This window comes from Maniola jurtina, chromosome 6 (genome assembly GCF_905333055.1).
Source record: "Maniola jurtina chromosome 6, ilManJurt1.1, whole genome shotgun sequence".
NCBI classification, from domain to species: domain Eukaryota; kingdom Metazoa; phylum Arthropoda; class Insecta; order Lepidoptera; family Nymphalidae; genus Maniola; species Maniola jurtina.
Genome location: NC_060034.1, coordinates 11,712,443 through 11,739,713, shown reverse-complemented (window position 1 = coordinate 11,739,713; position 27,271 = coordinate 11,712,443). Strand labels below are relative to the sequence as shown.

The window sequence follows — 27,271 nt, the reverse complement described above, 5'->3', positions numbered from 1 at the left end:
GCGGCTACGTTCGCGGGGATTTAGGCTTTTTATAAATTCTATAAGAATCATTTGCTTTGATGAGTTAAAGTATCCTATGTGTTAATCCAGGAGATAGCTTCCATATATTCGTTTCCTTCAAATCCGTTCCGCCGATTTTGCGGGTTTAAGTGACAAACATCGACAAATTCAAATATCTTCACAAACTTTCACATTTAATAAGTTAGAAAAGTAAGACTAGCAAGACTAGAATAGATTGCGCGGTTTCACACGCGTTGAAATCAATTTTTATGTATCTAATGACCGGAAATGCAAACTTTAATACCACTTGATACTTTATACCAATTGGCCCTTTACACCACTTGAAACTTTATACCACATGGCACTTTATACCACTTGACACTTTAGCGGTTGAAGGAAATGCTGAACGAATAGATTCACCTAAATAATATTATTTGTAAGAGGTTGAGGATTTAATGTTTCCCACACAAACTTTTATTGCTGCTAAATTAGGGAACTCTAAAGTAGAAAAAGAATTCTGAACCGATAGATTCATTGTGAACGAGTAAAGACAGTAAACTTATTAAAAGCTTTTATCAATAAAGAAATTTGTGTTTATAGTGAAAGGAACGCTTGACATCTGTTTTCTACTTTTTAAGTTTTCTTCAAACATTTCTTTTATAAAAAAAGGAACATAGACTGACACAGACCGACACCCTCTTTATGATTTGGCTTAGTTGGTACATGCATCTATATATACATAGAAGTTCATATACCTTTAGGTAAGTAGTAATGTATTATTTTTTTGTAAACAACCACCGGAAACGGTCAGAGATCGTCACGATGTGGAACACATATCGTCCATTACGTCTCAACTCTCTGAAAGGACGATAAGAGATAAGGCCCTGGTACTGCTCAAGAGTATAGGTAGTAGTACCTACTATCGACTGTCGCTATTAATGAGATATAATAAAGACATTTTGGCAGGTTTTCAGTACAAAAACTGTCATTACGCCCAATCTATTCCTCGATTAAAAGACACTCGACGTTGGTGAAATCGGCACTAAGTCAGGTAAAGCAAAACAGATATCAGGAGCAATGTCAGGTTGGGTCGGCAGTTGGTGTAAGACGGAGTGTGAATTGCGACGATGTATTTCTGTAACATTTTTCTGCCAATAGTGAGGCGTGGGTGCGCAATAATGGCCCGAAATATCCACATTCTCGACGCCCACCCGCACCATCGAGAATATTACTCCACAGATAAATAATTTAATCTTAACCAGCGTTGGTTATCATACCTAATTATTAAAATTTTCAACAGTACAGTCTTCTTCTATCAGTCCCTATCCCACGCTATGTGGGATAGGCACAACATGTCTTCTTCCACTCACTTCTGTCTCCATCAATTAAACTATCCAGTATCCACCCCTTTTACATCCTCTTTCACGTATTCCATCCATCTCTTTTTTTGGTCTGCCTCTTCTCTTCTTTCCTTCCACATGCATTTTTCTAGTGACATGATTTTCTTTCCTCCCCATTACTTTCAACAGTACAGTTAGGATAAAAAGATACGATTTTAGCCTAGCGTGATGCCTCAGCCACTGTGGCATAGTTACCATTATTACCACCACGAAAGTCCATGTTTACTGCCCTACCGGCAAATGGCAAAGACGTAGGTACTGCCAAGCAATTTAGCGATCCAGTACGATGCCATATTATATAGAAATTAGAAACAGATTAGGGATCATATGCGTATTATTAAACTGCATGCCTTTTTCAAGTTAGCCAACACTGCACCATCAGTCTAAGAACTTACTCTGTCTAATGCATTCATTTCTTCGATGCGACTACGCGGTTGAATCTTGCTGCTCACGCATATTCAGGATTGATGAAAATTATCCTCAGGTGATATCATTCCTAACTGATTTGGTTCCACTTTTCTCGTAAAGTCGTAACTCACTTTTATCCAGGATAAGATTCAGGTGGCCAAAGTGGAGATATATCAATTAAGTCCTACCAACCGATATAGAGATTTTAAAATGTAACGTTTCAAGTTTATTCTCAAACATATGAAATCGTATCTACATGACATCTGTGTAAGAATACTGATAACGATCGCTATAAAATAGAAACCGGAAATCTTTGGATGTTAAACATATATTTTACATTCCGTTCGAACTTGATAAGTATTTTTGAAAAATATAAATAGCTATAAGAAAGCCATAGGTATAATCTCATAATATAATCTTGTGTAATTGAATGTTATATTGGAAGAGAGAGCTCTTCTCAGAAAAATACAAGGAAAATTCGAATATTTTTGGGCAGCATCTCGTCCATCCATTTATAACCTACGGTACAATTTTGCAGTGGGTATATCTATATTATATCTAATAGAGCCGTGGTAGCGTCGTGGTGAAGACGGCCGTCTCCTATTCGAGAGGTCAGGGGTTCGATATCCCAGCATGCACCTATTTTCGGAGTTATGTGATTTTTAAGCAATTACATTAGAGAAGGCCTCAACAGTAGGCACGCGGGCGGGCGATGAACGCGTGTGAAAAAAAATCTTCAATCAGGTAGATATTTGTTCATTAGGTATAAACTATAAACACAATATGACAGAAGGGACTTTTTAGGGGTCCGTACCCCTAGGGTGCCAACGGAACCCTATTACTAAGCCTCCGCTGTCCGTCCGTCCTTCCATCCGTCCGACCGTCCGAAATAACAACAAATACTAAAAAAAACAAAAAAAAAAACAATATAGTCTACTTAGTAAAAATTTGAAAGTAACTACCATGAAAAAATATTAAAAAGTGTTATATCTTATATGTTGGTATGGGATGTGCGAGTCCGACTCACAAGAACCGATTTTTTATTAAATTACTGGTTACTGATCTTCTGACGAGCGCTAGTCAAAGTTGTTACGTAATGTAAATATTTGTTATTTACCCACGTAATTATTTACGTCAAAAAGCCGGGGGAATCAAGTAAACTGAGTGAAAACATCAGGGGGCGGCATTTTCAAAGGGTATAAAAATAGCGTGGCGCCGGCTGCAACGCCAGCGTGGAGGCGACTTCTGAACTAATCTGTGATTTTGTGTAGCCAATTAATTTATTAGCTATCGCTTTTTGAGGCCGTGCCGTCCCCCCGAATAACTCGTTAAGCGTCTTGGATAATGTCACTAATGGTTCGGGTATCTACAGACTATGCCAAGAGTCTGTTGAGACTCTAATACACGCAATCTACTACTGCCCCGCGCTAATGCATATACGTAGCATCCACCTATGGAAACACATCATACGCCTGAGCTAGCAACTCTAATTGCAGTCAGGAAAGTTCAGCTGTACTTGGCGGCCTCAAGTATTGGCATAGAACTGTAAAATTGGTGGTGATGAAAGAAGAAAGAAGAAGAAGATAGAACATCTTGGCTCCACTGGTAATACAATTTTCATAGTAAGATAACTATATCAAGTGGGGTATCATATAAAAGAGCTTTACCTGTATAATTCAAAACAGATTTTTATTTCTTTTTATGCATAATAGTTTTTGAGTGAACATTTAGCGCGCGAGTTTGACTCGCACTTGGCCGGTTTTTTTCTATACGAAATCTGGCAAAATGTCAAATTTATTCCTTAGATAAAATTTATTTGACGTTTTAAAAATCGGCCTTAGTTTCTAAACTAAACGAAACACTAAAAAAACAACACAAAACTCTTACTAAGGTGATGTTAGCGAAGCTCCCGGCTGTGGGCACACGACCAATCGCTCAGTCTACACTCTACAGCAACGTTGCTATTCTCAAAGACACAGGATTCGTCGTTGAGTTCACGTTGTTTATTCTATTTCGGTAATCTAGTTTTAGTTATAGGCCTACCTATATGCTTAAAAAAGATTTATTGATTCAAATAGATCTTTTGCAAAATAACATGCAAGCTTTGATATATCTCAATGTCCGTTAGTTACTAGTAGAGTCCTAAAGAGAAGAAACATAGTAAATAACATAATATCATTTACCGACATTACATATATTTTTTAAATATAACAATTTTTGTTTCGAAGAAAACATTTCGTTTGCTTGGTGTGTTACGTTGCTTAGCTATGCTCTTATAATACGAGTATTTTATATATTGTAATTTTTTTTCAACATGTTTTTGAACTTACACGAACGAAAATCTAACTTTGGGATTGTAAAATAAAAATCACTTCAGTGTTATATTTTTATTTGAAAACTATACGCAAAGACGATACGTTGATTTCGTAGCTGCAAGCTCAGTGTAGAGCTGAGTTAAAACGAGGCTGTGCAGTTACAAAATAGCACCGCAGCACGAAGGAACCAGTTTGCTTTAATCATCATAATTGCGTCCCCCGTTAAGCCTATCCCGGATTCTAGCGACATAGCACATGTATTCTCTATTTGGACCGAACCTTAAGACCATTCTTATTAAGCTCCCGTATAAATCATTATTAATTGAACTTGTATTAGGTAAACTTGTTATACTAAAACTTACAATAAAATATAATGCAGTAAAAAAGCTTTTGAAAATCTGACTTATTTCTTATTTATTTGAGCTGATCTTTTTGATTCTTTTTGATTCAGGAAGTAGGTGCCTAGCTAATAAGTATAAGTATAATAAGGTACTTTATTACCTAAGAACATTTTAATAAGCTTTTGGAAAACTTTTTTACTACATTCAGGTACCTACGAAATTACTTTTTCATTTGGTAATTTAAGATTTTGTTCTTCCTTACCCGAGGTCTTATTTATACATAAGTATAATTTGTTTTACTTATCGTATTTTCAAATATTATCCCAACATTATTTCTGAATAATTCGCAGTAACTCTATCCATAAAGCGCGTCGAAATCGTTCCTTGATAAGGCGACACAATGCGTTATCTGTATTGAAGCGGCAAAAAAATATTTAGTCAACACAAACCAAGGCCACCCTTACGCGGAACTCTTAGTAATATCTACTATATGTAAACGGTAACTTTACAAAAAAAACGGTTTAGAGATCCTTAGCGAAGTTAACTAATTTAAAATAATTGTACAAACGACCATGTACCTACCTGTAGCACAGTACATATCTATGAGAACAGTTCACGACAGTTTGGGAACTTCTAACAAAACGTCGAGGCTTCGATGTCACTGGCAGGCGTCAAACATTTACAAGTGTAAATTAAAAATTTATAACACCCCCGACAAGTGGAGGTTACAGTAACTAGAAAATAGATGATAACTTTCAAACAGCTGAACCGATTTTCTTGGATTATAGCTAAGAGCACTTTCGATCAAGCCACCTTTCAAACAAAAAAACTAAATTAAAATCGGTTCATTAGTTTAGGAGCTACGATGTCACAGACAGATACACAGACAAACAGATACACATGTCAAACTTATAACACCCCTCTTTTTGGGTCGGGGGTTAAAAAACATACTGTAAACATACTTACAAAAAATAAAAAATAATATCCAATATCGCATGAACCATACTGGGCGGATCAACTAGTAAGTAATCAATTAGTGCAATTTAGTAATGAAGCATTTTAATTTATTAAGTTTGAATAGCACATCACGGAACCCTTTTCATGGAAGGACTCTCCCTTTCCCAGTTCTATTAAATATTGGCGTACACGAGAGTTGGGCAATGTCAAATAAGTTACTGGGGACACTTTGAGGACGAGCCAAAGATTTTTATGATCTGATAACAGGATACTTATTTACCTAAGAGGTAGGTACCTTTTTAAAGAGCAACTTTGTGTTAAGCAAGTAGGTATCGGCTAGCAGTACTAGATAGGTACCTAGGAAATACCTAGTACGCAGCCATTTATTGTATAGGTACTTAGTACTTACACCTTTTGGCCGTGATTTAGGTTTTTAAAAACTCCGTAGACCCTTTGGTTTTGTCCGGAATAAAAGGTAGCCTAGATAACTCCTTACTTCCTTTGGGTACCTACTTGCCATTAAAAGTCCTAAATGGCCTCGAGTTATTTGAACTTTAAATTGAAAAAACCGGCCAAGTGCGAGTCAGACTCGCGCACCGAGGATCCGTACTTGGGTATTTTTTCCGACATTTTGCACGATAAATCAAAATAAATAAAAATCGGTTTTAGGATGTGCAGGTAAATCCCTTTCCCTACCCCACTTGCTACACCACTTGGTATAGTTATCTAACTTTGAAAATTGAAAATACTAATTATTTATTTGTTCATGAATACTTTTTAATTTCTTTGTGATTTAACCGCAAATACACTTACTTTTACTTATGCTATAAGACCTACCTACCAGCCAAATTTCATGATTCTAAGTCCAAGGGAAGTACTCTATAGGTTCTCTTGTCAGACATGACAGACGGACAGATAGACAGAGTACAGACATACAACAAAGTGATCCTAAAAGGGTTCGGTTTTTCCTTTTGAGGTAACCCTAAAAACGGGCTGAATTGAGAACCACTTCCTTTTTGGAAGTCGGTTAAAAATGTGCTATCAAATCAAGCACAGATGGGCAGGAGTGAGGACGCGCATGGCCCGCGGTCCGCGCTCCGCAGTAAACAGGAAGCGTATGCGAGTTGGCACTTGGCAACTCTTCAACACACGTGCTTGACACTAAGCTTGACACCGGAGTATGTACTTACTCTGCTACTTATTGTGGGTACAAAGCAACTGTGTCGAGTTGTCTTGTGGGTACGGCTGTGTAGGTGCATAATATTACTACATCTAGTAGGTACCTAGTAGGTACTTTTTTATTCCATTATAAGTTACGAGTAGCCTTTGATTGTGATCTCACCTGGTGGCCAGTGAAGATGCAGTCTAAGGTGGAAGCGGACTAACGATGTCACACGAAATACAATTTCTTGAACAATATCGTGTGTGTTGTAGTGTGTCACCTAATAAACGTAACAAGTAACACGCCGGAAATATTGTAATTATGCCAAGTTTGAGTTTCAGAGCTCCAAGATTGGAGTTCCGAATCTCAAATCCGACTTGGGTCAACGTTGCTTAGGTTAGTTAGTATTATACCCGATTATAATAGAACATAGATGCCACTTAGATAGCTCGTTTAAATAAGCTTACTGATTAACATGTGCGGGCAGTGGGTAGGCACCTACCTACTTAATTTTGAAAATAAACGATTCAAAATGAGCTCCTGACTTCCTCTACGATGTAACTAAATGAAACAATATCCGCTCATTCTTCGTAGGCGTGTAGTAAGGCTTATTTTAGTGGCCGGATACTCGATTAGGCATGAATTCTTTCTAGGGTTCCGTAGTTCATACCCGAAAGCTGCCAACGGGATTGTATTACTAAGCCTCCGCTGTCCGCCCGTCCGTCCTTCGTCTGTCTGCAGCGGACTGTATTTCATGAACCGTAATGGGCGCTACATACCTTCAGTTTTAACTGTGCGATTTAACTGTACAGTCCAACTGTACAGATAAATCGTTAGATGTGTGGAACGTACAGTTGAACTGTACAGTTTAACTGAGATCTAATCAAAATATCAATAGATAAATCTGTACAGATAGAACTGTACAGTGATAACTGAGAGTGTGTAGTCGAAAACTGTTTAGTTTCGTCAGTTTTGTCGTGGCGAGCGTGAAGTGAATACGTATTTTGTCGTTTTTATTCGTTTTCTCGTTTTCTTCTATTTTTTTCGTTTTCTTCTATTTTCATTTAACACACACATTAGCCCTACGATCGCTAAAGCGTCGTCTCTGGAGGCCATATTGATAAAAACTGAAAGGTCGCGCGTTTTTGCTTGAAGGTGTGTAGGCTGTATGGACTTACGATTTATCTGTACAGTTGGACTGTACAGTTAAATCGCAGAGTTAAAACTGAAGGTATGTAGCGCCTATAAGAGTTAAAATTTTCAGAGAATGTGTACAGTACACGGACGGCATCGAACTTTAGAAAGAGATTTCGGCTTCGTAGAGCATCGTCTCTGTCACCCATCTGTGCGACTTTTTGTCGGTCTCAACAACAGAGACAACTCTCTACGAAACCATCATCTCATTAAAGTTCGACGTGCAATATTTGCTGCCTGGCGCTATAACAACAAATAATATTTTTTTAATGCCTGCATGAAAATTAAAAAAAAATCAAGTGTTATTTCTTGTACGGCGGTACGTTCGTGTGCGAGTCCAACTCGCACTTGACCGGTTTTTAAAATTTCGTTTCGTGAAAAAAAACCGTCAGAAAAGCGAAGAGCAAACGCACCGCAGCCCGCGGGCCACATGGACAGGGTTGGAAGTTGGAACAAAAGGCACGCTTGAATATGTTCCACAGATGTGCCACATCGTCGAGCACGCTTAGGGCTGGCACTCGAAATAAAGCAGTTAGTTTTAAAAACAAGTGTTTTAGAGCGGTGATAGCCTAGTGGTTGTGACGTAGGTCTGCCCTATCTCAGACCTCGTGTATACGGGAGGTCTGGGATAGGGCACGAACCTCAAACGTTTTTTTTATTCATTATAGGCAAGCGCTTCACCAGAATCACAACTGATGGAAAGTGATGTTGTGGCCTGAGATGGGACGCGTTTACCTAGAAGACGTTTCGGAGCTATGTGCAATTTAAGCAATTAAATAACATAAAACGGTGAAGGAAAACTTCACGAGGAAAGCTACATGGATGCGAGTTCTACATAATATTCATACATAATAATAGGTGTGTGAAGTAGACTGCCAATCCGCACTAAGCCAGAATGATAGACTATGGCCAAACCTTTCGCATTCTGAGAGGAGATCATTACTCATTAGTATAGTAAGCTGGTGATGGTTTGATCATGATGATGACTTTAAAAAAACTAAATTAATCACCGCGCTAATACCTACTAAAGAGGTAGTTAGTGCTGCTACAGGTATGCGTGTCACACTCAGAAATGTACGAATTCTTCATATTTTAAAAAACGATTGTATTACTTTTGTCAGTAAAGAGTTTTAGGTTATCTTTGGTATGAAATAAGAAATCCATCAAGGATAATTTCTGTCTTATAAACTCCTATTTGATAAATCGTATAAGTATGTAAAACTATATCGTATGAAAAAACCTTCGCATAAAAATATAAAAATAAATTTCTTTACTTTTTTTTAGTGTTATTCAGTTTGTTATTTTAGTTAGTGGGTTGGTGATGATAACTGCGAGACAAACCCGGGATCTGGCACGTATTAGAATTGAAAAGACAACCCTCACGACCGTGCAAAGGAGGTTGACAAAATAAAAATTATTCCTTTATTTTTATTATTTTTTAAGTTTTTGTATAAAAATATTTTTGGCAGCCCTAAAACTCTACAGAGCTGGAACAATGCATACCTACCTTCACAATTCACATGTGACATGTCCCATATCGCGATACTAGTTTGGCGTTAGATATTTACATACCGACAAGTAGGTAGGTAGGTACAATCATTTTAAAAATGAATGAATAGATTTGTACAAATGTAAGTAGGTACGAGTATTATAAGTCCGTGATAGGTAGGTACATAGATATTCGAGTGCGTGGATTTATGTTTTTAAAAACCCGTGGGAACTCTTGGATTTTCCGGGGTAAGCCTATATTATGTCACACACAAAAAATCAAGTCGATCCGTTGCTGCGTTGCGTCGTGATTAAAGGACAAACCAATAAACATTAAAGATAAATATTAAAGATTCCTCCTTAATCCAACAAAGGAATGAAGGAGCTATCCTTAATCTGAGCAATAAACGAATATACGGGCTTGAGCTCCGGAAATCCTGTTTCGGTGTAACTCCGAGTTTCAAATGCTTACTAGATAGTTTGTAAAACCGGAGTTGTCGTGAACATAACCGGAGTTTCGATTTCCAAATTTTAGGAAAAAGTTTAAAAGTGCAACAAGCTTTTTCAGCGGCAAAATTATACAGTACAGTCAGTATGAATTTTCTTAAAGTTCAAATATGAAATTGGATGAAAATTACCCAATTTGTTATATTGACGAAAAATAATAAAAAAAATCTTCGTTTTAGACCTTTTTCAACCGACTTCAAAAAAGGAAGAAAACAGGATTTCATCGTTATTGCCTGTTATCAGCAGTTTTTATTCCGACGAGAATTTAAAATTAACTTCATGAGCTAGGTAGATAGAGCTGTACTTATTTTAAATTTAGAACACAATAAACCATATCAGCGCGGTCAGCGCAGTCTATTCTAGACTCTGGAGTAGGTAGTGGGTACCTACCTATTAAATCTAGGTAGGTACCTACAATTGTGTTCTATTAATAGGGTTCGTCCTCATAAATAGATCTGTCTATGATAAAACTATCTAAGCGGCAATACTTATTAATATAGAGCATACATTTTGAGAACATACTCGCTATATTTGCTGTATGTTTCAACACTACACAGCCAACCCAGGTTTTTGTTCTGAGGGTACAAACCGTACTTTTGACATGACAGTTGACTGACACATAGACAAAATATGGCGAGAGCGTTCTCAAAATTTATACATTCTCTACCTTTTCTCTACATATACATTAATTAGGCACTTTCTGCCCTAATTTATTTAGTAAGCAAGAAATCGAAAGTAAATAAAAAGAGTGTGAAGGCTAATTAATTAGAAGACCCTTTTTTTTGATATTGTTATTGATTAGACAGAGTATCAGCTAAGATATTTTTAACAGAGCGGTAAACCTTAATACTTAAGTATGTAGGTAAAATATACAAATAAAAAGTATCTAACTTTTTACTTGTATTTTTTTGCAGGATAGACTTGTGTTTGAGAACAATCATGATTTAAAAAGCAATGAGGTAGGAGCGTGCTTGCCTAGAAGATACCTATTCACTCTTGCCTTGAAGAATGAAGATATTCAGCAAAGTAGGTACCTACATGGCAGCAATTTTTTTACAGCAGTCGTTTTAAGTTCGTTTTCGGAACATTACAGCCTCTAGTAGATATCTATATGGCACCTCTCTGCAAAACTCAATGCGTAGACGACCGTAGGATTTTGAAGAACGCAATTTCAAAGTAGGCAAGTAAGCAATTAGTAGCTAGGTATAAAAATAAGAATCACGCGGCAAAGTTGCGGCTATTTCTGGCGGGTAATGAGTTTGAGTCAATTTGTCAAATGCAATGATCATGAATGAATTAGTGAATGACAGTTCGGCCATGTTTGTTTACGCGTGCGCGTCGTTCGGGCGGGATCGGTCGCGCTCGGCTGCGCTCGCGCCTGGAAATAGCACGCACAACACCGAACAGTGCGGTCGACGACCCGTCGCCCTGACACACCAAATATTGGAGCCGACTTCAAACCTAGACCTTTCCTTTGGCTCAGCGTTGCCAGAAGGGTAAGGGCTTCATTATTCCCCATGCCCCATAGTTACTGTAACTGTTGGGATATTATTTATTTTGACGGTCAGGCAGGCACCTATCTGTAGAGAAACATTAATATTTCAAGTTCAAATTCAAATTCAAATTCAAAATGTTTTTATTCAATTAGACTTTTACAAGTTCTTTCGAATCGTCAAAAGCATCTACCACTGGTTCGGAATGCCTTTCCTACCGAGAAGAACCAGCAAGAAACTCGGCGGTTGCTCTTTTCAAAGATTTGATATACAATATTATGCCATGTATAAAAGCAATTGAAGTCCTGCGCATTGCTGGAGCGAATCGAAGTTCAAATCCACGCTTTTTTATCATTTACATAATCTTCGATAGTATAATATGCTTTTCTCAAGAGCATATTTTTAATAGATTTTTTGAACCTGTGTAAAGGCAAGTCCAAAATTGACTGAGGAATTTTGTTATAGAAGATTATACCCATTCCCACAAATGACTTTTGGACCTTCCTGAGACGGAGCGTAGGAGTCGCAAGCCTGTTACGGTGTCTAGTCAGCCTGTTGTGTAGATCACCAACCCTCTTGTAACTAAGAATATTTTGTCTTACAAAAATTATGTTGTTGTAAATATATTGAGAGGCTACGGTAAGGATACCTATTTCCTTAAATTTTTCTCGAAGTGAATCGCGTGGTTTTAAGTTATAAATTGCGCGTATTGCCCTTTTTTGTAATACAAAAATTCTCCCAATATCTGCCGCTCTACCCCATATTAAGATTCCATAAGACATAATACTATGAAAATAAGCAAAATATACTATCTTTGCGGTCTCCACGTCAGTTAATTGTCGAATCTTTCTAACCGCGTAAGCAGCAGAGCTTAGTTTGCCAGCAAGAGTTGATATATGGGTGCCCCATTGCAGCTTCGCATCTAAGGTTATCCCCAAAAATGTAGTAGTCTCTTCCATTTTCAAAATATCATTATTTATCATTAAATTAATGTTACTTGTGTTCTTGGTATTGGGCAGTGCGAATTCAATACACTTAGTTTTTTTTGCATTTAAAAGTAGATTATTTACAGTAAACCAGTGAGTTACCTGAGATATGGCACCATTTATATCGTCAAAATTGTCCTTATTTCTATCGACTTTAAAAATCAAAGACGTATCGTCAGCAAATAGTACGATATCGCAAATATTTTGGACTACATATGGTAAATCGTTTATGTATACTAAGAACATGAAAGGACCTAGAATAGAGCCTTGAGGAACACCCATTAGTGAGGCTGATCCGGATGACTTCACATCATTCACACATACTGTTTGAATACGATCACTAAGATAGGACGCAATGAGACCAAGCGCAGTGTCTTTGATTCCATAGTGGCTCAATTTAACTAAAAGAGTCTCGTGCTCAACGCAATCAAATGCCTTGGATAAATCACAGAAAATACCAATGGCATTCTGTGACCCCTCCCACGCATTGAATATATGCTTTAACAGCATTGCGGCCGCATCGGTTGTTGATCGACCTTTAGTGAAGCCATACTGTTCAGAATGGAGTAGCTTATTTAAATTGAAATGCTGAAGCAGTTGGTTGAGCATGATTTTCTCAAATATCTTGCTCAGTGTTGGCAAAATTGAAATTGGCCTGTAATTGTTTGGGTCACTTTTGCTACCCGATTTAAAAAGAGGTATCAATTTACTACATTTCATGAGATCTGGAAAAGCGCCTGTATCCACAGACTCATTAAAAATTAAGGCTAGATATGGCGCAATAATATCAATAATATTGTTAATTATTTTTACTGATATTCCCCACAGATCTCCGGTTTTTTTGCTTTGTAAAGATTTGAACACTTTAACAATGTCATATGGAGTAACGTATTCAAACCTAAACAACACACCGCATTCAGTGACATTGGCCCTGAGAAGATCATAGGCTTCTGTTGGTGAAGAGCTAAGGGAACTAGTAGTGATGACTGGAATGTTCTGGAAAAAATTCTCAAATGTATTTGCAATTTCAATATTGGAGTCAATAATACGGTTATTAATTTTTAGCTCCAATTTATTGTTATGCACTTTTTGTTTCCCAGTTTCATCCGTGATGATATCCCAAGCTGCTTTAATTTTATTATCAGAATTAATAATTTTTTGCTTTATGCACAGTGACTTTGCTTGTATGCAAACCTTTTTGAATAATTTTGAATAATTTTTTACATATTCAACAAATGTGGGAGTGTAGTTATATTGTTTTTCTGCATACAAGTCGAACAACTTATTTCTACTTTTATAGATGCCAACAGTAGCCCAGTCACTAAATTTAAGATTTTTAAACAGTTTTTTTTCTACAATTTTAAAGGTAGAATTAAATTGAGAGTTTATGAGATCAAAAAAAGCATTATAGTGTTCATCCGGACCACCCTGAGTAAAGTCAAGTTTAGGTAAAGCAGTTAAAACCTTTAGTTTGAACTGCTTTACCTTTTTAGTGGTTACTGGCCTATACTTTATTAACTTTGTTATGTCTTGATTATCACTGGGAACAGATATCATTTGTCCACAGTGATCGGATCTTAGATTCGTCATGATCGATTTTGCGACAATCTTACAGTCACAGAAAATGTTATCTATACAAGTGGCTGAATTTGCAGTTATCCGTGTTGGTTCATTGAAAATTTTCTGTAAATTAAAGCTTTTAAATAAATTGAGTAATCTGTCAGTAAAAGAAGTGTGAAGCAAAATATCAATATTGAAGTCTCCACAAACTAATATCTTTTTTGATGACCTACATATCCGCCTCAAGGCCTCTTCCATAACGTCCTCAAACAGAACAAAGTCACCTGAGGGGGGTCGGTACACGCAGACGACAATATAGCGCTCCAGCTCAACACAGGACAGCTCAATAGTGCGTTCCAATGAAAGATTAACAATGTCTTTCCGTTCTTTATAATTGATATTGTTGCGGGTTAATATTAAAGACCCTCCGCGTATAGCTTTCTTTCTAGAGAACGGTACAGATAAAGTACCATAAACTGTATACTGTTTCATACATATCCTTTCTTTACTCTCGTTTGTACTATATAGGTAATACATACATATTACGACGATTCGTGAAAAAGATTTCCTTTGGCAGGGTTGATCCTTAGGATTTTCAAAGAGGGCTCATTCTCCCCATATTTGCATCAATAGTAATCTTGATGGCTCCAAAATGACCTATGTTCGATGAATTCAGCACTTGTGGGGATAGGTTTAGACATGGGTCAAATTATTATTATTTGGCCTTATTGCATAATATAGCTACCTACCTAATTAGGAATACTGAAATAATATGCGGAATAATAATATAAGAAGCGGGGGCGCAGCGCAGGCGGGCAAAACCAGGCAATGCCGGTCCTACACCTAGCGGACTGAACGTGTTCTAGGCACAGAAATCTGCCTCCTACAGAGTATGCTTGCACAAGCGGATGTGGCTGTTCAATTTGCAGATTATTTGCAATATCAATAAAACTTAACCAGGTTTATTACAAGAGTAAAGGGATTTACCGACATTTTATTACTACTAGGGGCCAATATCTTTTGCGCAAAAAATTCCACGTAGAACTGGATTCTTGGTTCATTATTGTGACGATTACCAATGGTGTAAACTAGCGGATGGACAGATTACCTATGATGTAAACAGGGGCTGCGGATCCTCGCACTGGAAAGTGCTGCTTTCGAAGACCCTTCATTAACAGGGCTCTCTCCGTCACTCGTTTCATACAATCGTAGTTCCAATTTCATTTGAATATTAAGCAACCAAAGCCCATGAAATTTTGCAGACACAGATATTAGTTTATATATATATATATATATATATATATATATATATATATATATTTAGATTTTTATAAAAATATGTAGTTTTAAAATTACAAGGGCTCAAAGATTTGTATGAAAATTTTTAAGACCGCGTAACTTTGAAACCGAATATTTTAACAGAAATCTGGAAAACCACAGACATAGATATTAGTTTCTAGAATATGTCTGCAAAATTTCATGGACTTTGGTTGCTTAATATTCAAATGAAATTGGAACTACGATTGTATGAAACGAGTGACGGAGAGAGCCCATTTAATAAGGTGGACCTCAAACGAATCGCGGGGACCCGCTGCCGCTGGACACGCTGCGCAAGACCGTGGCCTATGAGAGGCCCTGCAAAAGACTTATGTCCAGAAGTGGACGTGTATCGGTCGAAGATTCTGATGATAATGAAATTAATGGGTGAGAAAAGGTAGGTACAGAGCTTTGTGTTCTGAGCTATACACTACTTTATCACTATTGTAAGTCGTTACCGCAGTAGATGGTTTAGATACCTATGCAGATCAGTAGGTATGCACCTACTGCGTTATCTAGGCCCCTAGGGGGACCTTATTATCTTTATTACCCTCGAAGATTTTAATTGATACGTAAGAAACTGACTGGCAAATCAACGAACAATTTAAACTACTGAGATCAAAAACTTAAGTTTTTACATGAAGGCATACCGGTTTTTTCTTAATGTAGACCCCCACCGAATGAATAATCTCATATTTTGTGCCCCCAAAAGGATTTTCTGTAAGATCTGAGCGGAGTTGTTGCCGCGCCAATCAGCAATTTTTTTACGAAAAACGAACAAACGATTCCACCCATGGACACTGAACATTTATATTACAACATCAAAGAGATTGCGAAATGCGAATGCATTGATGACTCTTCAGACAATCGTTTTTCCGCCCCAAGTATACATATAAGCACCTATGTGATCAAAAATCGCTGTAGATATCGCAATTTAATAAGAAAACCACCGAAGGGAGTTGGTTCCACAATTAAACCATAAATACATACGATAATGTACGGATTTGATATAATCGATTAAAATACCGCATAAGCTTCCCAATCCTCGCCTACGCTACGCATTTCGCAAGTGGACGTTTTGGAGGCTGGTGGTACCAAATTGTGAGCCCACGGCCCCACGTGGGATGCTGGAAAGCGGAGCATTATGCAACTGTTCGATATGGCGTACACCTTATTAGATGCGAAAGCCGCTAACAGGCATTTACGTGGGACATTTTGATAGGCTTTGAGGTTAAGCGAGTAGGCAGCCTACAGCCTACAGGTACTACGAAATACCTATTATTTCGAATACTTACTGTTAGAAGGAATACCTACGTCACAATTTGTCCACCGCGCCCTACTAATATAGTGATGCTGTGATAGCCTAGTGGTTAGAACGTCCGGCTCCTAAGCGAAAGTCGGGGGTTCGATCCCGGGCACGCGCCTCTAACTACAGTTATGTGCGTTTTAAGCAATTAAATATCACTTGCTTTAACGGTGATCGAAAACATCGTGAGGAAACCTGTATGCCAGAGAGTTCTCCATGTTCTCAAAGGTGTGTGAAGTCTGCCAATCCGCATTGGGCCAGCGTGGTAGACTATGGCCTGAACCCTTCTCACTCTGAGAAGAGTGCTCAGTAGTGGGCGGGCAATGGGTGGATCATGTACCCTTCTAATAGAAAGTAAAGTTCACAATTTAACCAACCCACCATAAGACACTGGATGGATTTTCATCCCTAAGTCGTAATAAGTTTCATATTAATTCTACTCGTTAGTTCATTCCATTAAATTAGAACCTTTTGAGATCACGTGTTTCCTGACTCTTACAATAATTTTTATCGGATATCTTTAAAGTAATATACAGTGAAAAGGCATTGCTAGGCAAATATCTAGCAGAAGGCAGGTAAAGTGATTTTGGACCGGTGCAGGTGGATGGCGTGTGGATTAAAAATCAGTCATCGTGTAATCCTCCGCCCGGTACAAATGAGTGTGTATTTATTTTATACACAGGCGTGAGAGTAAAAAGTATACCAAAGTAATCCTAATATATCTATCCTGACAATAACAATAATATACAGCTATTCATACAATTACTGCAAACTTCCACAATCGTGGGCATTAATTATTAAGGGATTATTCAATTCTTTATGTTAATGGAGCGTTTTCGATAAAAGGTATGCGATGTCCTTCACTTGTCCACGTTTGACGCCTACCGCTTAATTAATGATCATAAATGGAGTCACCACAATGTCTTAAAGTACTGGACACAGGTAATGAAACACATCACGGGAAATAGAACTCTCATTAATAAGAAGGGGTTGACCATAGTCTATCACACTGGACAAGTACGTATCGGCAGGCAACCCTCGGCATGCAGCTTTGCTTACGATGTTTTTTTTCTAAGCAAGTGATACAAGTAATTGCAAAGCACATAACTCCGAAAAATTAGGATTGCGTGTGACGTGCGGCGTGCCCGGGATCGAACCTCGGATCGCCTGACAAGAAAGCCGACGCGGACGTCACTTTCACTGAGTTAGGGTTCCGTGCCTCAAAAGGAAAAAAGGAACCCTTATGGGATCACTTAATGGTATGTCTGTCTGTCTGTCTGTCCGTCTGTCGCGAGCAGGACGACTTATAAGGGCGACCTTATCATTACAGTGATCTCTTCCAGGCAACCCATACTTAGAACTTAAGACGGGGAGTGGCAATTACAGGTATTTACTAGTTATTATTCTTTATTGAACTCAAAATATTTGGATTTTTATTTTGGAAACATTTAACTTTGAAAGTTTGAATGAACCGTCCAATCCCGACATAGGTATTCCATGTGTATGCCTTTTTTCCCACTGGTAAAAATACAGTTACGCATCCCGCACAAAATCCTTGTATATGCCTGCTAAAAACCAAAAATGTGAAATAGTCTCGTATTTGGCAAAATCAACATGGTATCCTTATCGAAGGTTTCTTAAATGGAGTATAACGATTTGTTAAGGTATTTCTGTCGCCTCGTCAGCCGCCATAAGTAGGTTATGCAACCTACGCTGCAATTCAATTTTGGCGTTAGCATGAGTGTCACGAAAAACACAATTTACCTCTTACCAAACGCGTATGTAATGATCTAAGCAAGGTCCTACTAACTCCTACCCTACAGTTGGTAACTTGTTAGTAGTAAACACCCAGATCCTAAAAGACTAATTTCATTATTAATTAATTTTTTATTTGAAAATGTTTTATAACCACATCTCACAAAATAACTGGTTAAGTGCGTGCCCGTACACGCGTGAGATAGGGTTCCGTAGCCAGCTACTCGTATAATAAAAATTTTAGCGGTCATTATTTCTCAAATGGCATTGTATTTTTTAAATTTTGTTCTCACTTAATATAATAAATAATAATGATTTTAAAATACCTATTTAAGTCACTCGAAATATTTTTTTTCGACTCTCTTTTCGTGTTGGTCTTCTTTTTTTAACATGTCTATATGTTGCGGTAACAATTTTCTATAACTGTACTAAATTTTAACTTTACAGCTCTTTTTGAAATGGCACACACACAGACAGACGGACACATGGACGGGCTGGATGAATCTATAAGGGTTCCTTGTTGTACGGTACTCTAAAAGGCATTAAGAGTAACTTATTTTTACTTAGAGACTATAGGTTAAAAAATAGGTATCGAGATAGTTGGCTGAAAAATCCGATGTTTTCTATTATCTACCTCAATCAAATCTAATTCTAATATTTCTAATAGGTCTAGCCAGTTTTTATCGCGAGTATACTTTTTGCCAAATAACGAACAGTTCGTTTCGTAAAATTAATGGTTCGTTGACGATCGTTTATGATTTTGAGGTTAAAATTTATAACCCTGGACGTAATGGTAAGATATTATTTTTCAGAATAATCTATCAAAGCAAAAGGTATGTACCTACATTGAAATCATCGCGCCGTACGTACATCTGTATTTGCATATAATAACGTAAACATTTATGCGATGCGTCACATTGGTCTGATGCCAAACTAGGGTTTCCGCCTCTGATAGCTAGAAACACTAGCACAAATAAATAATTTGACTAGCGCTGCGCATACAAACAATAAGCATACTGTAAAGGGTTGGGTACTTTTAATAAAGCATATAGGTACAGCTAGACAATAGAGCTAAAAATATAGACAGCTCGAAGTCTATAACTTAAAAGCTCAAGCTTTTCTTTAAAAAAATTACAGATTATATCTGCAGGCAGTGATGCAGATGGTATCTCTTTGCTTGAAGGTACCCATATTAAAAGTGGTGGGGAAAACTGATGCCGAAAGGGCGTTCCACTTCCTAGCTAGTAGCTATAGTATAATTAAGTAGTATTAATTTCAACATTTAACTTTTTCAATTTTTATATGTATTTATTACAATACAATTTGAGTTACAAAAACAGAGCCTGACGTTTATTTTTCATTTTCTCTTTCCTCAGTAGGAAACGCAGTTTTCCGATTACGTAGATAATCAGTATCTAAAAGAAAAGTTCGCACTTTTGAAAGGAGAAAATCGGATGAAAATTTATTTCAGGGATATTTTGTGCTCAGTTAAAAAGAAGCGGAAATTAATTATTATTATTAGTGATAATATGTACTAACCTGCCATAAATTAACATTAATTAAATAACAATCTGATGAATTTCTTAGTGAAAAACATGCGTGAACGCAATTGGCTTTTTGTTCTATATGAAAAAAAAAAATGGTTAGGTTGTCAAACAGAAAAACCTGAAACAATTAGTAAATCAAATCCAATGCGATGCGAATTGTTCCTATCCGTCCCCCTAATCTGTCCCCCCGGGGGGACGGTTAGGAATAAAAAGTTCGATCTGTCCCCCTACACGCGACGAGGGGACGGATCGAACTAATTCTTTCCGAACTGTCCCCCCGCTGATTTCTTAGGGGGACAGATTGGAAGTTCGATTTGTTGTCCCACTGCCACGGACGAGGGGACAGATCGAACTAATTCTTTCCAAACTGTCCCTCTGTTGCCAACGAACTAATCGAAAGAATCAGACAGATGAACAAGGCTATGTGTCAGAAAGATCGTGTCAAAAAATGCGGAACCGGCGAGAAAATTGGAAAACTATGACCGTAAAACAGTCATTTTGCAGCACGGAAATCTAGAACGATCGCTGTGCGCATGCTATGATAAAATTTGCAATTCAAGTCGAAGTATGCCATAGGCGCTGTTTAACTACTCGATGCGAATCTTAATTACATAATTGTGTAACATTGCGATTGAGGCTATTATATCTACAAGTAATAATTAGTTATATCTCCCCTATATAAAGTCTTCCTCCAAGTAGGAAATCGAACCTGAACTAGTTTTGGTATTGCTGAAGTTTTGTGTACGTCATTTTTATGAAATTTAATCATAGATTTAATAGTGTAGGTAGGTACTATAGTTTGCGACAGGTCGACATAGAATTAGGGTATGAGGCGGAGGGACGCCCTGCATTTGAACTAAAATTAAAACACATTTTAATATTTTTTTTAATGATGTTAACCACATATTCACGATTTTCGGATTTATTCCTTTACTTGTGCTATAAGACCTACCTACCTGCAAAATTTCAGGATTCTAGGTTAACGGGAATCACCCTATAGGTTTTCTTGACAGACACGACGGACGGACGGACGGACAGGCGGACAGATAGACAGACAGACAGACAACAAAGTGATCCTATAAGGTTTATGTTTTTCCATTTGAGGTACGGAACGGTATAATTTTCTATTTAATTATTTTTAAAGTGTTATCGTGTCAGTTGAGAGAGTCGTTCCGATGCTTGCGACAGAGGAGCCGGGTGCAGGCGGAGTCGCGGCACTTCCTGCGGTCACGTGACGCGCGGCCCCCTTATCGGCTCCATTGATAGATTTATCTGGCGAGGTCGCGTCGCCCGCGCTGCGCCCCACGCTATCACGCAAACGGTCACCTCACGTTTCAAACTTACTGGATTCTTCATATTTATCTATTCCATTCAAGCCAAGTGTAATATTCCGTATATGATAATATCAGGGCTAATTAAAAAAAAACTGTTTAGTTTTTATTAATCAGCCGAAAAATAAACAATATAAAAACATTTCCAATATAACAACATCCAGTCTAGATTTAATTAAACTGAAGTGGAGCCGTGCTAGCCTAATAGTTAAGACGCCTGCCTCCTATTCAGGAGGTCGGGAGTTCGATCTCGGTCACGCATTTCTAAGTTTTCGGAGAGTTGCCCGTTATGCAATCAAAATACTCCTGCTTTGACGTGCAGGAAAACATCATGAGGAAAGCTATGCATGACACTTGAGAGTTCTGTTTTCAAAGGTGTGTAAAGTCTGCCAATCCGCACTGGACAAGCGTGGTAGACTATGGGCTAAGCCTTTCTAACTCTGAGAGGAGACCTGTTCCAAATCTGTTCAGAGATTTTGAAGGTATTGTGAAGTAAAAAGCTCACATACATAGAATATGCCCCCTTAAAACAATATACCTCTTTTTTGGGAAGTATTGAAATTTGAAAAAAGGCGAAAGTTCTACAAACGCGTATTAGGATCCTCTGACCATCCATCCATCAGACAAAATTTTACCCTTATCTTCTTATGTAGAATACCTACGTAATGACGAATGAAACGCAAAAACCACTGAATGGCGAAAACTGAGAACAGTGTTTGTAATAAATAAAAATCTGAAATGTAAAGTTTTTTGTGAATTATTGATGTTGCAATAAAAGTGATAAGTTGTAGTACAGATATATCACTCGAGGTTGAAATGTTTATAAATCAGATGTCCAAGACTCGTCCGTTCAGTTATGACTGCCCGCAGTCTTTCGGCGAATTTGAATTCCACGAAACATTGTATACCCAGTTTGGTCGTAGGCACTATCCATGTGTGTAATGTGTATTAGTTTGCTCTGGCTAAAATTAGACAATTCTATTTCATCGCAGTCAGCCGCTTATTATACGACCACGCGCTCAAATAATGTCGAAATAAAATATTTCAATGTTAACCTCAACATTTTAAAATTTTAAATGTTTCGAAAAACCGGTTAAGTGCGAGTCAGACTCGCGCACCGAGGGTTCCGTACTCGGTTATTTTTTTCCGACATTTTACGCGATATATTAAAGACTATTATGCTAATCTGTTTTAGAATGTACAGGCAAAGCCATATTTTCATATGATACCCCACTTGGTATAGTTATCATACTTTGAAAAGTGAAAATACTAATTATATTTGTTCATAAACATATTTTAATTTTTTTTGTGATGTAACCACAAATTCACGGTTTTTGGATTTTTTCCTTTACTTGTTCTATAAGACCTAAGTACCTACCCGCCCAATTTCATGATTCTAGCTCAACGGGAAGTATCCTATAGGTTTTCTTGATAGACGGACAGACAGTTATAAGTGTTCCGTTTTTCCTTTGAGGTAAGGAACCCTAAAAACCGTCTGGCGCCACAGTGATAAGTTGATAACCGTCATTTTCTAAAAGCCCTGTCATATTGGCTTTTATAGTAAATAATGGTCGTAATTCTTTTAAAACACGCTTAAGTTTCTGGTAGACAGACCTTTGTGAATGTTTATCTTATCAATGAAATAGTATTCCGGACATAATATTATTCCGGAGTGGTTTTTTGTTGGTGGCATTTGGCACGCGCTTTGTTCGGCTCACAACGAGGGCTTGTTGATGGCATATTGCGATACGTAGTTATACTTCCTACGAGTGATGTAAGTGTTCTTATGTGCCCACTGCCGGCGTGGAGTGGCGGCTGTGTCGGCGAGACGCAACTTCACAAACAAGCAACGGGACTGGCTACTGTTAGTCGTCCGCCGCGGCCCTACTAACAACTTTAATTTCCTGTCAATAGTCTTTTCTTGGTATATAACAGTAAATATAGACAGAAGGATCTACGATTGCGACCGTGTTATTACTTTTTCTGATCATCGTCTCCAACTTCTTACGGGCTTGGATTAACAATAAAAATGCTATAGAAACCAAAAAACTAGAATTCTAGAAAGATGCATTTGCAAGTACTTTAGAATCGTTTAAAAATGCCTTTCCTGCCGAGAAGAACCAGCAAGATAGTTGCAGAAGATATTTAAAAGTGATAGACCTAATGTAAACTTAACAATTTTAGCTTATCAGATATGGTTTGGTAATGAGAAAAACAATAAATAGTGGCCATTCTAAATCTTATGAACGTCCAATTCACGATTTCTTAATCACTCACAACTTTAGATCGTATAATATTATAACCAATAAATATTATTAGCGAAACGATAAGCCGAATCGAGAATGACAGTGAATGAAGCCGGGATTCAAGGTTGTGGAGTCAAAATGTTATAAATAGATAACGCACCGATAGTTCTCTCTGGTGTTTCGGTAGTGCGTGGTTTCGTAAGTTGCGAGCTAGTAACTGGTCGGTGTGAACTGTAATTACTAGCGAAAGTTCAAAGTTGACACTCGCGAGGCAAGGCGCGAGGGCAGCGCGGTGTGCCCGCGGCCGTTCGCAGGCCGACTGCTCGGCCGCGCTGCTCATTGACTCGTACACATGAATGAACGACTGCCAGCACGTGGCCGAAAACCACTGAAACTGCGCTCTGGCAGGAAACACTGGATCGACCTTGTCTAACGGTGACTAGACTTATTAGTTGACTATGTGAACTATTTTACCTACGCATATGTCTATAACATAAATAAACATCGCTGTGTAATCGCAGTAATAGCGCAATACATCTAATACTCATTCATATTATTACCTACAATATACACGTACATTGATACATTGCAAGCAAAACAAATATGTACATTCTTTTCTAAGCAATTTATAATAAAGTGAAGTGAAGAGAATATAATTTAGAATAAAATTTAATTTTTCTTTACTTATTGCTCTACACCTAAGACGATTTTCACAGACTTTAACTCCAGCTAAATCAGTAGCCCCTTAGCCCAGCAAGTTGTTGTCTCAGTCGCATACGATACCCGATATTCTGAGACGCCTCATACCTGACGCGGACGGTACCGCTGGGTGTTTAGTGGCAGTAGTAAGCTGTAGCATAGCCACTGTGCCCCACATACCCGCTTTAGTGCGGGATGCATAATTGCATTTTTACCAGAGGAAAAAAAAATGAATGAACGACTGTCAGTGCGTGGCCGAAAACCACTGCCTTCTTATTTAGGAAACATTCTTACGTTTTGAAAATTTCCTCATTTTTTTGTCGATAGCACAAAAATTATTTTCTGCACCGTTTTTTAGTTAAAGGGATCTGCGCAGCGTTACAAAAGTACACACTGGGCCTTCATGCGATCGGGGTGTCAGCCAGGTAACCTCCTAGTGTGCCCGAATGCTGCTGATCCCTTTTGAAAACGTCCGAGAGGAAGAGCAGTATTCCTGGGATATTGTTAGATAAGTATGACTAGTGACCTGGCAGATGTGGTTTCTCCGCGTGTCTCTCTGACTAGCAAAGGGCACAGTGAGCTCCGGGCGATCGCTCTGTTGTCATCCGTTGAATCCCGGGGTCCGGACCTCGCGAGTGGGTCCTTGGTGGAGGGTCGTCACTGGTTGGGTCGCGGTTGATTGCTACGGTGTTCCCGTGACCCAGTCGCCAGGCGACGCCGCTGGGTGTTAGTGGGTATCCCGGCCGTCTCTCGCCCGGCGAGTCCCAGATAGATAGGTACCTTCCCCGATTCCGGCAGAGATGGTTAACGTATTTCCCAGCGATAAAAAAGGGCCTGGATGCGATGACGATTGGAATATCCTTGCGATTTTCGCATGAAAAAAATATAAAGTTTTTTTATTTATTGTAGAGCGTAGGCACACGTGCGTGATACGCTTGCCCACAATCACACCTAGTATGGAAATGAGGATGCAGCCTAAGATAGAACGCGTTTGACGCCCTAGAAGATACCTATTCAGTCTTGTTTTAAAGATACCAGGATTACAATAATTTTTAGGAAGATCTCAAAAAATGTTTCAAACCGTAGTCATGCGTATTGGAAATAATGACTCAAAGCGTTTCGTGCGCTTAGAAGGAACGTGACAACATAGAACTAAAAATTTGCTATGCTTGGCTTGCGGATTGCGGTGATAAATAGATGAAAAAGGTAGATCTACAAGATCGAAAAGCTCTTGAGCACACACTCCGAAATAAATCCTATGAAACACGGATACGTCGGCAACCTTACGGCGCGATGACACAATGACACTAAACCCAAACTTTTAGTAGGTTGAAGTGACAGCACTCAGAACATGTTGTCGTAAGAACAATGTTTACTGGGATCAGAAAGTTCTAGAAAGTGAGTGGAGACTAACGGGGCATCGTGGACTGAACAGACATCATGATTACTAGCTGATACAAATTTCACGGGTCAGAAGCAATAAAACATGCACCACCTAGCTCGAAGATCAACAGCATTTAGAATTGCTTATTGGTTAACAGAGCCATCTTACAGGTGACTAAAATAGCATGCAGTACCTGATTTGGACTTAGTGTAAGGTGATCGTTTGGTGCGGCAGCAGTTTAAATATTTGGAAACAGTTAATTTTGAGCAGGAACTCTATTGTTTTTCTTTGCTTGTTTTTATCGATGTACCTATATATGTATACATGATGTACTTCTCCTTTCAGCAAAGGTTGCCTGGTAGAGATTGCTCCAAGCAATAAGGCCACCTTTGCACACAATTGTTTTTTTCTGTTTTCTTCTTACTGTGTTGTTATCCTTTACATGTGTTTTTGTGTGCAATAAAGTGTTTCTATCTATCTATCTATAGTAAATTAAAGTAGTGAGCAAAAGAGCAGGCGGGTCACCTGATATTAAGTGATTAACCAGCGCCTTTGAACATTTGTAGCATCAGAGGAATCGCCAATATGTTGCCGGCTTTTTAAGAATTTGCTTTTTGCTATTTTGTAAATAAGCACATTTGTCATTTTATTACCTTCGTAATTGTTTACCGACCTACTTATCTGATTTATCAGAAAATAATGTATTTTTTAAAAATATTTATCTTAATTGCTCTCAGAAATGTGCTTTTATTTAATATTTTTTCATTTAGCTATCATATTTAAAATATAATGAAATTAGATTATTATAAGTAATAATTTAATTAATATACATATTATTTTAACAAAATAAAATCATAAATTGGACATTTCGGTTAGATATAATGTAGATACTGTAACATTCTTAATATCTATATATAAGTGGAATTTTTTAAATTATTTTAATCCTGTTTGTGACCTAGATTTTGGACAGCGAAAATATAATTAAATGTCTTAGTATCTAGGTACCTTCATAGCGGCTACTGACGATGAGATGAATGAACACCACTTATCACAGATTTTTGACGACAGCACTCACTTAAGACACTTTTTTAGTATTCTGCCTATCAGCCTATATGTGTCACTCACTTCATCAGGATCAAAAATAATCTAGCTTCCCATCAACTACTTCCCACGGACTTTTGAGCTGGACTGGTATCCAGCGGCCCGCGCTTGCGCCTTCAGCACTGGGGCGTGACCTAGACCCTGAAAACACCACCCTCCCGCCTACACACACCGAGTTGCCATGGTTACTGACGAAAATGCAACTAAAATGCAAACGGAAATCGAACTAATAACCCAGTTTCCTTCTACTTAACCCCCCCAATCAAAACAAATTATAAGAAAAATCTCATACACAATCCAGGATATTTTTTGTCAGCTGTCTTTAGACATTTATTTGGTCAAACCTAGGTCAAACTGATATGAGGAAGTAAAATACTACCTACGGATGGTTGCTCCTCCCAATCAACGATTTCGCTTGTTCAGCATTGGCTCAAGCCTGAGCTGTCCTTCCGGGGGCCATTATAGATTTAAAATAAGAGCAACATAGGTAACGCTCTATTAGCCTGTCAAAGGTCACTTCTACTTGATATACCTAGGTATGACCTATATAAAGATGTGCATGTTATACATACCTAGTAGGGATACATCGGTGCCTAATTAAATACGTGCATGTGCAACCGATATGATAATAAAGGATGTGCGATGTTCAGAGTCTAATATTACTTCTTCACATTATAGTGCCTAGAGCCCATGCTCTACCTACCTAATACCTAGCCTAATGCGTAAGAGCGTAATACCTATGTAGGCTATTCATGAATTTTATGGTTTTGTAAA

General features: G+C 38.0%; 1 protein-coding gene across 2 annotated transcripts in view; it reads right to left on the bottom strand.

Annotated features, from left to right (window-relative positions):
- LOC123866442 (protein sprouty) overlaps window positions 1-26,571 on the bottom strand; it is a 51,500-nt gene extending 24,929 nt beyond the window's left edge. The window contains exon 1 of one of the 2 annotated variants that reach the window (XM_045908020.1): window positions 26,402-26,571. The gene's annotated coding sequence lies outside the window, so the exon portion shown is untranslated. Of the gene's footprint in view, window positions 1-23,473; window positions 23,668-26,401 lie in introns of those variants that run through there. The other variant, XM_045908018.1, reaches the window with a different exon arrangement.
- Window positions 26,572-27,271: the final 700 nt, after the last annotated feature.